At 48.8% G+C, this 9,997-nt stretch overlaps 1 non-coding gene across 1 annotated transcript; it reads right to left on the bottom strand.

The window, feature by feature from the left end:
- Nucleotides 1-1,268: 1,268 nt before the first annotated feature.
- On the bottom strand, nucleotides 1,269-1,340 carry TRNAG-UCC (transfer RNA glycine (anticodon UCC)). Its single transcript has one exon. It is a non-coding gene; the product is annotated as a tRNA-Gly (tRNA).
- Between the last annotated feature and the right edge of the window lie 8,657 nt (nucleotides 1,341-9,997).

The following is a 9,997-nucleotide window of genomic DNA, read 5'->3' as shown; positions in this document are numbered from 1 at the left end:
AAATTTACTGATGACTGCTAGGCTTATTTTCTTCCTAGTTAGAAATAAATATTTTCTTTGTGATTGCTACATACATTTTCTCTTTTTTAATGTATGCCTTTTTCCTCATGGTTCATCTTGGTTGATCTGGAAATGTTTTCTCCTTGTTACTAGTGACATTTCTTATCAAAATTACAATTGCATTTTTCCACCTGGTTGCTATTGGATAATTTTCCTCATCATTGCTATGGAAATGTTTCCTCCTGGTTGCTAAAGACATTTTTTTGTATCCATTATTGCTATGGACATTTTTTTCTTGTTTTTTTGGGGGCATTTTTATCATGGGTTTAATGGATAGTTTTCTCTTTGGTTCCTAGGGACATTTTCTCCATGTTTTCTAAGGACATTTCTCCTCATGATTGTTATGGACATTTTCCTCCTGTTTGATATAGCCATTTTTTTCACGTCCAAATTACATAAGAAAGTGCTTCATTTGGGATTTTTTAAGGGCTGACATATTGTGAAATATTTATGCAGTTAATTTACAGGCATTTAAATGTTGTATGTTGGAAAATAATGATATTCCATAGCCTATCCGTTCACACTACGGGTACCCCGGCAAATTGGTCACACAGTTCACTTTACAAAATCCTCTCACTTTGCAGGCAGAGAAAGAAAAGTAAATAGCAATCTCTATGTAAAAACAAAACAGCAGCAATATGTCAGAAGACACAGCCTGACATTTGACATCTGTCTTTGGAACAGCAAATGTGATAAGCTAAAAACAAAATGTTTGATGCATCTCTACTGTTTATTCACCTTGTGAATTTCAGCATGGTTATTTTGGGGGTGCTGTATCTTGCCCGAACCCCTAGTTCCATTGACTATGACTGAGGGCTCGATGCCCTTATTACATGCTGTCAACACAGATTGTGTCACCTCTTTGTCCAGTTGAAGGGGGGCTCGCTAGAATGCTGCAGAATTGTCCTTTATATGCGAAAAACACTCGTAACACACGTTATCTCCTGCTGTGTTGTTAAAATACATACTTTCCAATTATACACTTCCTTATTGCCAAAATGAGGAGAGAAAACACAGTAAGAAGTAAATTGAACATTGTGCTTATCTTGTGTATTGAAAAACAGAACAGGTCATAATGTTTATTTCTCATGTCTTTATCAGTTTAATTGGGATACTCCAATAAATCAGTACGAAAAAAATGTAAAGCACAACAAATCATAATAGCAATACAATGCAAAAAAAACCATCAAATAAAAAGAACCTGCTGCTGCGATGGCCGGGAATCGAACCCGGGTCAACTGCTTGGAAGGCAGCTATGCTAACCACTATACCACCATCGCTTGCTTTGTTTCCACCTTTAATAAGTGCTGTTTTATCATTTATAAGTAGCACGTATTGTATTTCATAATTATTTTGTGTGTCTTTTTTTTATTATCTAAGCACGTTTCTTATTCCCTCCTGGCTGTGTGTGGATACGTCACCTTCCTTTGATGTATTCTAGGTGAATCCTATTGTGGAGAGCTGTGCTTTGTTCCAGCTCCATCCCTGCATCTCCCTAACCGCAGGAGGCTGCTGTTACCATAGAGACGGCTGCTGATGGCTAGACAGCCGACTGTCGCCTGACACAGATGAGCTGAAAGAAGGCTCCTCGGCGGCCATCTTATGTTAGCTGGGCTTGGAGAATGTCAATAAAAGGCCCTCAGCAGACATCACAGGTTTGTAAAACAAACAATTTCCAAATGATACACTGTGAAATAAAGTAGCAATAAAAATACTTTGGTAAAATGGGAAAACAGGGTCATGTGGCTGGTGTGCAGTTGATCCCAGGGGATGCTTCTTTTAGGTTGTATTTGCAGAGGAGAATAACTGCAAGGGTTTTTTGTTAAATCCCGATGCACTTGTCCTGTGCGTAATCTGAGTCTGCAGAATGGGGGGGGGGGGGGGGGGGGGGGGGGGGCAGCCTTTCAACCTCAGGCAGTTTGTGCCTGAGTGTGAAGAGAGAGGATTCTGACTTCTAAAATTGGACATTCACCTCTCTAACTGCAAAACATAAAGAAGAAACTTTATATCACACCTCTTACGAGTAGGAAAACGGAATAATATATATAACGCACGTTATCTCGACGTGCATAGCATTTTCTGTTACTAATGTCTCGTGACGCACTCAAACAGGGACACATTCTACAAGTAGTGAGGAGCGGCCACACGCTGCACTTGGAAGTTCATACTTCAGGCGAAAGTTTAAGAGATTTATTAACAACAGAACTCAGTGCTTAATTTGTAAAGAAGAAAGTGCCAGGGCCCTACTCAGGAGGTCACTGCAGCCTGCATCACTCATTTCCAGAACCAACACAGCGAGATAAACTCTTCATCCTCGGACACAAACCAGACATCAGACTCCAACTACCTAAAATGCATCCTGCTCAACACCCGCTCAGTCCACAGACACGCCATCGAACTTTGGAATCTACTAGACACCATCTCTCCCGACGTTGCCTTCCTGACAGAAACATGGATGAACGCCTCATCAGCCCCTGACATCACCATTGCCATCCCGGAAGGATACAAGATCATCCGTAAGGATCGCACCGACCAAACAGGAGGAGGCATCGCTATCGTCCATAAGAACTCCATCCGCATCTCTACCAGCTCAGACGTCAACCTCGCTAGCGCAGAACACCTTCACTTCCAGATCCGCACCGACCCCAAGACCTCACTCAGAGGCACTCTCCTCTACAGGCCTCCAGGACCCCGTGCAAAATTCAGCGACGTTATCACTGACTTCATCACCCCACACGCCCTCTCCGACGAGGAATACATCCTACTGGGAGACCTCAACTTTCACCTGGAAAAGAGTAACGACAGCAACACCACCTCCCTTCGGGACAATCTCGCCAACCTCGGACTCAAACAACTTGTCTCTACGCCCACCCACATCGCAGGTCACACACTCGACCCCATCTTCACCTCCAGCAAACATGTCTCCTTCAGTCACACCACTACCCTCCAGTGGACGGACCACAGCTGCGTACACTTTTTCTACAATAAAACTACCACTCACAACCGACCTCAACCTACTCTTCGAAGAAACTGGAACAAAATCACCATCGACCAGATCTCCTCATCGCTTCTTCAAAACCCACCTGCCCACTCCTCAAACCCCGACCAAGCAGCGCTTAACCTCACCCAATGGCTATCCAACAGCGCCGACATCCTAGCACCGCCGAAAAAACGTCAAATCAAACTTGGCAGCAAAAACGCCTCCTGGTTCAATGATGATCTTAAGAGATCGAAGAAACTCTGCCGATCCCTCGAGAAGGCCTGGAAAAAAGACCCTAACACTAGCACCAGGGACGCCTTCAAAAACGCCACCCGCATACACCACCAACTGATCCGGACTGCCAAGAAAGCCGCATTCAAAGAACGACTAGACAACAACGCCCACAACAGCAAGGAACTATTCAACATCGTCAAAGAATTCACCAACCCCTCTGCCAACTCCAACGACATCACCCTCTCTCAAGCCCTCTGCGACTCCCTAGCCTCGTTCTTCCACAACAAGATTGCAGACATCCACAACAGCTTCGACTTCCAACCCGGAGACCATCCCACCCAATCTTCTGCCGTACCCGCACCCCCCTCAAACATCCTTAACGACTGGAACCCAATCTCCACCGAGGACACCATCCGCCTGATGAACTCCATCCACTCAGGATCCCCCACAGACCCATGTCCTCACCACATTTTCAACAAAGCAGACTCCATCATAGCACCACACCTCCGAGACGTCATCAACTGCTCCCTTTACTCCGCCACCTTCCCGGAAAGCTGGAAACACGCCGAACTCAGCGCCCTTTTGAAAAGCCCACAGCGGACCCCACCGAACTCAAAAACTACCGCCCCATCTCGCTCCTTCCATTCCCGGCCAAAGTCATCGAGAAAGCCGTCAATAACCAGCTCGCTGCCTTCCTCGAAAGCAACAAATCCCTCGACTCCTCACAGTCCGGCTTCCAAGCCAAACACAGCACGGAGACCGCCCTCATCGCAGCAACAGACGACATTCGAACTCTACTAGACAACAGAGACACAGTCGCCCTCATCCTCCTCGACCTCTCCGCAGCCTTCGACACAGTCTGCCATAGCACTCTTCTACAGCGCCTCAAAAACATCGGGATCCAAGGAAAAGCACTGGAATGGATTACCTCATTCCTCACCGGAAGAACCCTGAGAGTCCGCCTTCCACCATTCAAGTCCGAGGCCACTGAAGTCATCTGCGGCGTACCCCAAGGATCTTCACTCAGCCCCACCCTCTTCAACGTATACATGAGCCCCCTCGCGGCCATCGCACGCCAACACAACCTCAACATCATCTCCTACGCAGATGACACCCAACTGATCCTATCACTCACCAAAGACCCCAACACCGCCAAAACCAACCTACATGAAGGTATGAAAGAAGTAGCAGAGTGGATGAAGCACAGCCGTCTGAAACTGAACTCAGACAAAACAGAAGTCCTTATCTTAGGCACCTCCCCATCCGCCTGGGACGACTCTTGGTGGCCAGAGGCCCTTGGAAAAGCACCCATCCCGACGGACCACGCACGAAACCTGGGCGTCATCCTGGACTCCTCTCTCTCGATGAACAGACAAGTCAACGCAGTCTCATCTTCATGCTTCAACATCCTCCGCATGCTCAAAAAAACATTTCGCTGGATCCCCACCGAAACCAGAAAGACAGTCACCCATGCACTGGTTACAAGTCGCCTGGACTACGGAAACACCCTATACGCCGGTATCACCGCAAAACTCCAGAAAAAACTCCAACGCATCCAGAACGCATCAGCCAGACTCATACTAGACATCCCACGCAAAGACCATATCTCTAGCCACCTGGAAAACCTCCACTGGCTCCCCGTCAATAAGAGGATTACTTTCCGCCTCCTAACCCACGCTCACAAAGCACTCTACGAACTTGGTCCCGAATGCCTCAACACACGACTTTCCTTCTACACCCCCCCTCGCCAGCTACGATCCGCCAACCAAGCCCTTGCTACCATTCCTCGCATCAATAAAACCACCATGGGAGGTAGATCCTTCTCCTGCCTCGCGGCTAAAACCTGGAACTCACTCCCCACTCACCTACGTCTCACACAGAACCACCTAGCGTTCAGAAAGCAACTTAAAACCTGGATATTCGACAAGTAATTCCCCTCCTCAAGCGCCTTGAGAACCTCTGGGTATGTAGCGCGCTATATACATTTCTGACTTGACTTGACTTGAATGTATGTTAACGAGTGCTTGAAATGGAAAAATAGAAGTGCAGGTACTTTGTAGCAGAGTACCTGCTTGTTTTTGAGAAGTGCCAGTACTCTCAAATTCAATGTATTCAATTTCTCTTAAGAAGTGCCGGTACTCTCCCTCTCAAAATAAAAAAGTGCCGGGACTCAGTACCGGCCTATCTAAAGCACTGATATTAACATATTAAACATTGTTGAAGTGCATATCTAAAAAATTGACAGTCAGCGCCACCATATGGTGGGCTGTCACTAGAGCCGGTGCTGACAATTACATGCCAGTGCCGAGCACCGGAAACCACCTGCTCAAATTAAGCACTGAACAGAACAAGTTCTCTAACCACACGTTTTGGAAATCCACAGCTCAGTGAATAAAACAATGAAAGATCTCCCAGTGCCCTTCCACCCCCAGCATCTTTGAGATGGCCCCAGGGTTGCATTATCTGCTTTACAAGCAACCATCACAAACTAATGTAACGTAACCCGACCTTAAGGCGGACTAGACAAAATACTCAAAAAGTATCACCGAGGGGTTCCCTAAAATTCCGCTCTTCAATGTAAACCTCAGAACCAGGCATACGATACAACCAGGGAGCAGAGGTCACTATGAGGCCATATTAATGCCAGGCTGCGCCCTCCACAAGTGCCACTCTTAACATCTCACGTGTATTGGAATCCTGCATTTTATTAAGGACGCCATGAAAATAAGAAACCATTATGAACAGCTACATTTTTACAACAGATCTTTTTAGTTTCACGCCCCGGACACTAAATCTCCGTTTCTGAAAGAATTTAAGGAGATGTAGTTTTAAATTATTTTTTAATTTTAATGGATTTGTGTTATGTGTGCACGTATTTTGTAAATCTATACTTTTATGATATTTTAAGTGTTGAATGAAGATTTTAAACTTGAACTGAACATCTCACATGCAAGAAATGACACAGAATGAGAGTTTAACGGATTGCACTCCTGTGTAGCACTGAACCAGTTGAGGGACCTCAAGGCACTGACCATCTGACTTGGACAGATACTATAACTTCTAAATGGAAAGAGGACCAAGGTGTTGTCAGAGAAGTAGAAATACACCATTCCAGGCCAGAGGGACTGCAGGGAGACATGCCTTCTTCTTCTAGATCTTAATAGAAGCTGCTGTATTGTTTCATCGATTGAAGAAGTCAAGTTGAGAAGAACCCCATCGTTTTTCCTACCCATGGTCTGGGCAGCAGTGATGCAAACATTTAGCGGCCAAGCATGAAATAGTGCATTTCTTTCGGCTTCTGTAGGGTTTCGACATTTAATGTGGCTGTCTTGCTAAACATAATGGCAATGCAGCATGTTAGGGGAACCCTCCATCATACTGTAATCTTGTATATATATATATATATATATATATATATATATATATATATATTTGCGATTGCGAGCAGCCCGGTGGCAGTGGGCTTGCTCGCTGGAGCTGAGGGCTGCGACTGAGCTTTTAAGTTCTTTTAGCGCGTTGTCACGCCGATTAAAAGCGGTGACACGCACTTGCTTTTAAATTGCCTAATTTTGTTGTCTAACCTGTACTGAAATTCAACAGGTACCCCCTAACCCTCACCTTGCTTTTTCAGGGGCCCAGCGAGGCTGGCTGGCAGCTGATTCCACCTCAGGCGCCTAGCGGTAGTGGCCGCCATCTTGGATCGGGCTGGTTCGCCCGACCCCACCCACACCACTCCCCCCACGCTGCTCCTCTATTTAGGAGTGATTCACAGTCTCCCCAGCGATTGCGAGCAGCCCGGTGGCAGTGGGCTTGCTCGCTGGAGCTGAGGGCTGCGACTGAGCTTTTAAGTTCTTTTAGCGCGTTGTCACGCCGATTAAAAGCGGTGACACGCACTTGCTTTTAAATTGCCTAATTTTGTTGTCTAACCTGTACTGAAATTCAACAGGTACCCCCTAACCCTCACCTTGCTTTTTCAGGGGCCCAGCGAGGCTGGCTGGCAGCTGATTCCACCTCAGGCGCCTAGCGGTAGTGGCCGCCATCTTGGATCGGGCTGGTTCGCCCGACCCCACCCACGCCACTCCCCCCACGCTGCTCCTCTATTTAGGAGTGATTCACAGTCTCCCCAGCGATTGCGAGCAGCCCGGTGGCAGTGGGCTTGCTCGCTGGAGCTGAGGGCTGCGACTGAGCTTTTAAGTTCTTTTAGCGCGTTGTCACGCCGATTAAAAGCGGTGACACGCACTTGCTTTTAAATTGCCTAATTTTGTTGTCTAACCTGTACTGAAATTCAACAGGTACCCCCTAACCCTCACCTTGCTTTTTCAGGGGCCCAGCGAGGCTGGCTGGCAGCTGATTCCACCTCAGGCGCCTAGCGGTAGTGGCCGCCATCTTGGATCGGGCTGGTTCGCCCGACCCCACCCACGCCACTCCCCCCACGCTGCTCCTCTATTTAAACGTCCCCCATGTGTCAGCGCAGCGGACGAGCGCAGCGGGCGCGCCGTAGGCTCGCCGGAGTCAAGCCAGAGTCCTGCCCGTCTGCGCCCGTCCGCGGCAGGCCGGGGCAGCGGGCACCCCCTTATGCCCTCCCGCTGTCTTACACTTCCTCTGAGCTTCTTTCTCACTGGATCCCTGGCACCATTAGTCCTACTGTGTCTAACTCATTACAACTCTTAAATCTCCTTACGAGCCCCCCCGCTGCCCCTCCCGCCGTTATTCAAAGTTGTCTCCCTCGGCCTTGTGCCGCTGCTCCTACTCACTCCCTTTTGCCTGTTCCCCACACGCTGTCCTATAATACCATTGCCACGCTCCTCAACACCAGATCCGTCGTTAGCCATCAGCATGAGCTACACGACTTTCTTGACACCCACAATCCGGATCTCTTGTTCTTAACAGAGACCTGGCTCAAGGCAGACTCCCTTCCCAACGTCCTAGCCGCACTCCCTCCCTCTTACTCCATCATTCGTGCGGATCGCCCGGAGGGTAGGAGAGGCGGCGGAGTAGCCTTGATAACACATACTGACTCCCACTTTCAAATACTCCCCTCTCCTCCTATCCCTGAGGTAGATTGCCTAATAATTCGTGCTAGCTCTTACTCGACCCCCCTTACTGCTGTTCTCATCTATCGACCCCCTCACGCAACTTCCAACTTTGTCTCTTGCCTTCAAGACATCCTCGCCACACTGGTTATCAACAACTCTTCAGTGTTGGTGTTGGGTGACTTCAATTTTTGGCCTAACGATCCCGCCGAAAGCCCCCTCTCTAAAGAATTTACCAGCCTCATGACCAGTCTTAACTTTTTTCCCCTCGTCCACAGCCCCACCCATGTTCATGGCCACTCGCTTGACCAGGTTTGGACCCTAAATATCCCTACTACTCCCCCTGTCATCTCCCCCTGCTCTTGGTCGGACCATTTTTCAATCTCCTTCTCTCTCGCGTTAGCCCCAGCGCCTAAACCCCCTCTCCCCAAGAACACCTGGGCTAGAAAATGGGGTAAGGCAGACATGCCATCTTTTTGCTCATCCCTGGCCAACTCCTGCCCTGACCTCTCGGGCCTCGCCGCCCCGGACCAGCTGACTACCATCGATGGCTGGCTGACCCGGGCAGGCGACGACTTTGCTCCCCTGAGACGGATCACGGTGAAGCGTGCCCATGCTGCCAATCGCTGGTTTACCCCCGACCTTAAGGAGAAGAAATTAGCCGCACGCAGAGCAGAGCGCGCATGGAGAAGAGAATACTGCCCCGCCAAAAAAACGACCTACCTTTCTGTGCTCAAAGTATATAAACAAAGCATACTTGATGCCAAGACCCTGTTTTATTCAAACAGGATACTAGCAGCTGAATCTCAATCTAAAGAGATTTTTGCCACAGTACATGAGCTGGCCTCATCCAACAGAGCCACGGCCTTGATCCCCCCTTCTCAACCGCTCTGCGACTCCCTCAACGATTTCTTTGTTGATAAGGTCGCAAAGATCAAGGCTAATATCTCTCCCCCTTCCCCTACCTTCATCAATCCCTCCCCCCCTGCCATCACTTCCAAATTCACTTCCTTCCCCCCTTTGACCATAGCTACACTTTTTCCCCTGCTCCAAAAGGTAAAGTCAGGTTCCCCCCTAGACTTTGCCCCTGCTCGTATTTTGCGAGAAGTCTTCCTACACTGTCCTACCCCTCCCCTCACACTTTTAAATGACTCACTCAAATCCGGAGTGGTCCCCACTGCCCATAAATTTGCGGCAGTCATCCCCATCCTAAAAAAACCCGGTGCCGACCCTTCATCCCCTTCCAATTACCGCCCCATCTCCCTTCTACCCTACTTGGCCAAGGTTTTAGAGACCCATGTAACCAGCACCCTGAGTACCTACGTGGAAACCAACCACTGCCTCTCCCCCCGGCAGGCGGGCTTTCGCCCCCTCCACTCTACGGAGAAGGTAGTGATCTCAGTGATGGACAGCCTATGCGAGGGCATTGATACCAACCTCCCCCAGGCCCTCATTCTTTTAGACCTATCCGCCGCATTTGACACGGTGGACCACTCCATCCTCCTCACCCGTGTCAAGGCGGCGGGCATAGAGGGCCTGGCCCTCGCCTGGCTTAAGTCCTTCCTGAGTGACAGGGCTCAGGCAGTCCACCTTGCTGGTTTCACCGCTGCCTCTCGCAAGGTTGCATGTGGAGTCCCCCAAGGCTCTTCCCTCTCCCCTCTTTTGTTTAATCTATACATTTACCCCCTCA

Source organism: Lissotriton vulgaris, chromosome 12 (genome assembly GCF_964263255.1).
Source record: "Lissotriton vulgaris chromosome 12, aLisVul1.2, whole genome shotgun sequence".
Classification (NCBI taxonomy): domain Eukaryota; kingdom Metazoa; phylum Chordata; class Amphibia; order Caudata; family Salamandridae; genus Lissotriton; species Lissotriton vulgaris.
Note: the sequence above shows the minus strand (reverse complement) of the source record. Positions and strands in the feature narration are given on the sequence as shown.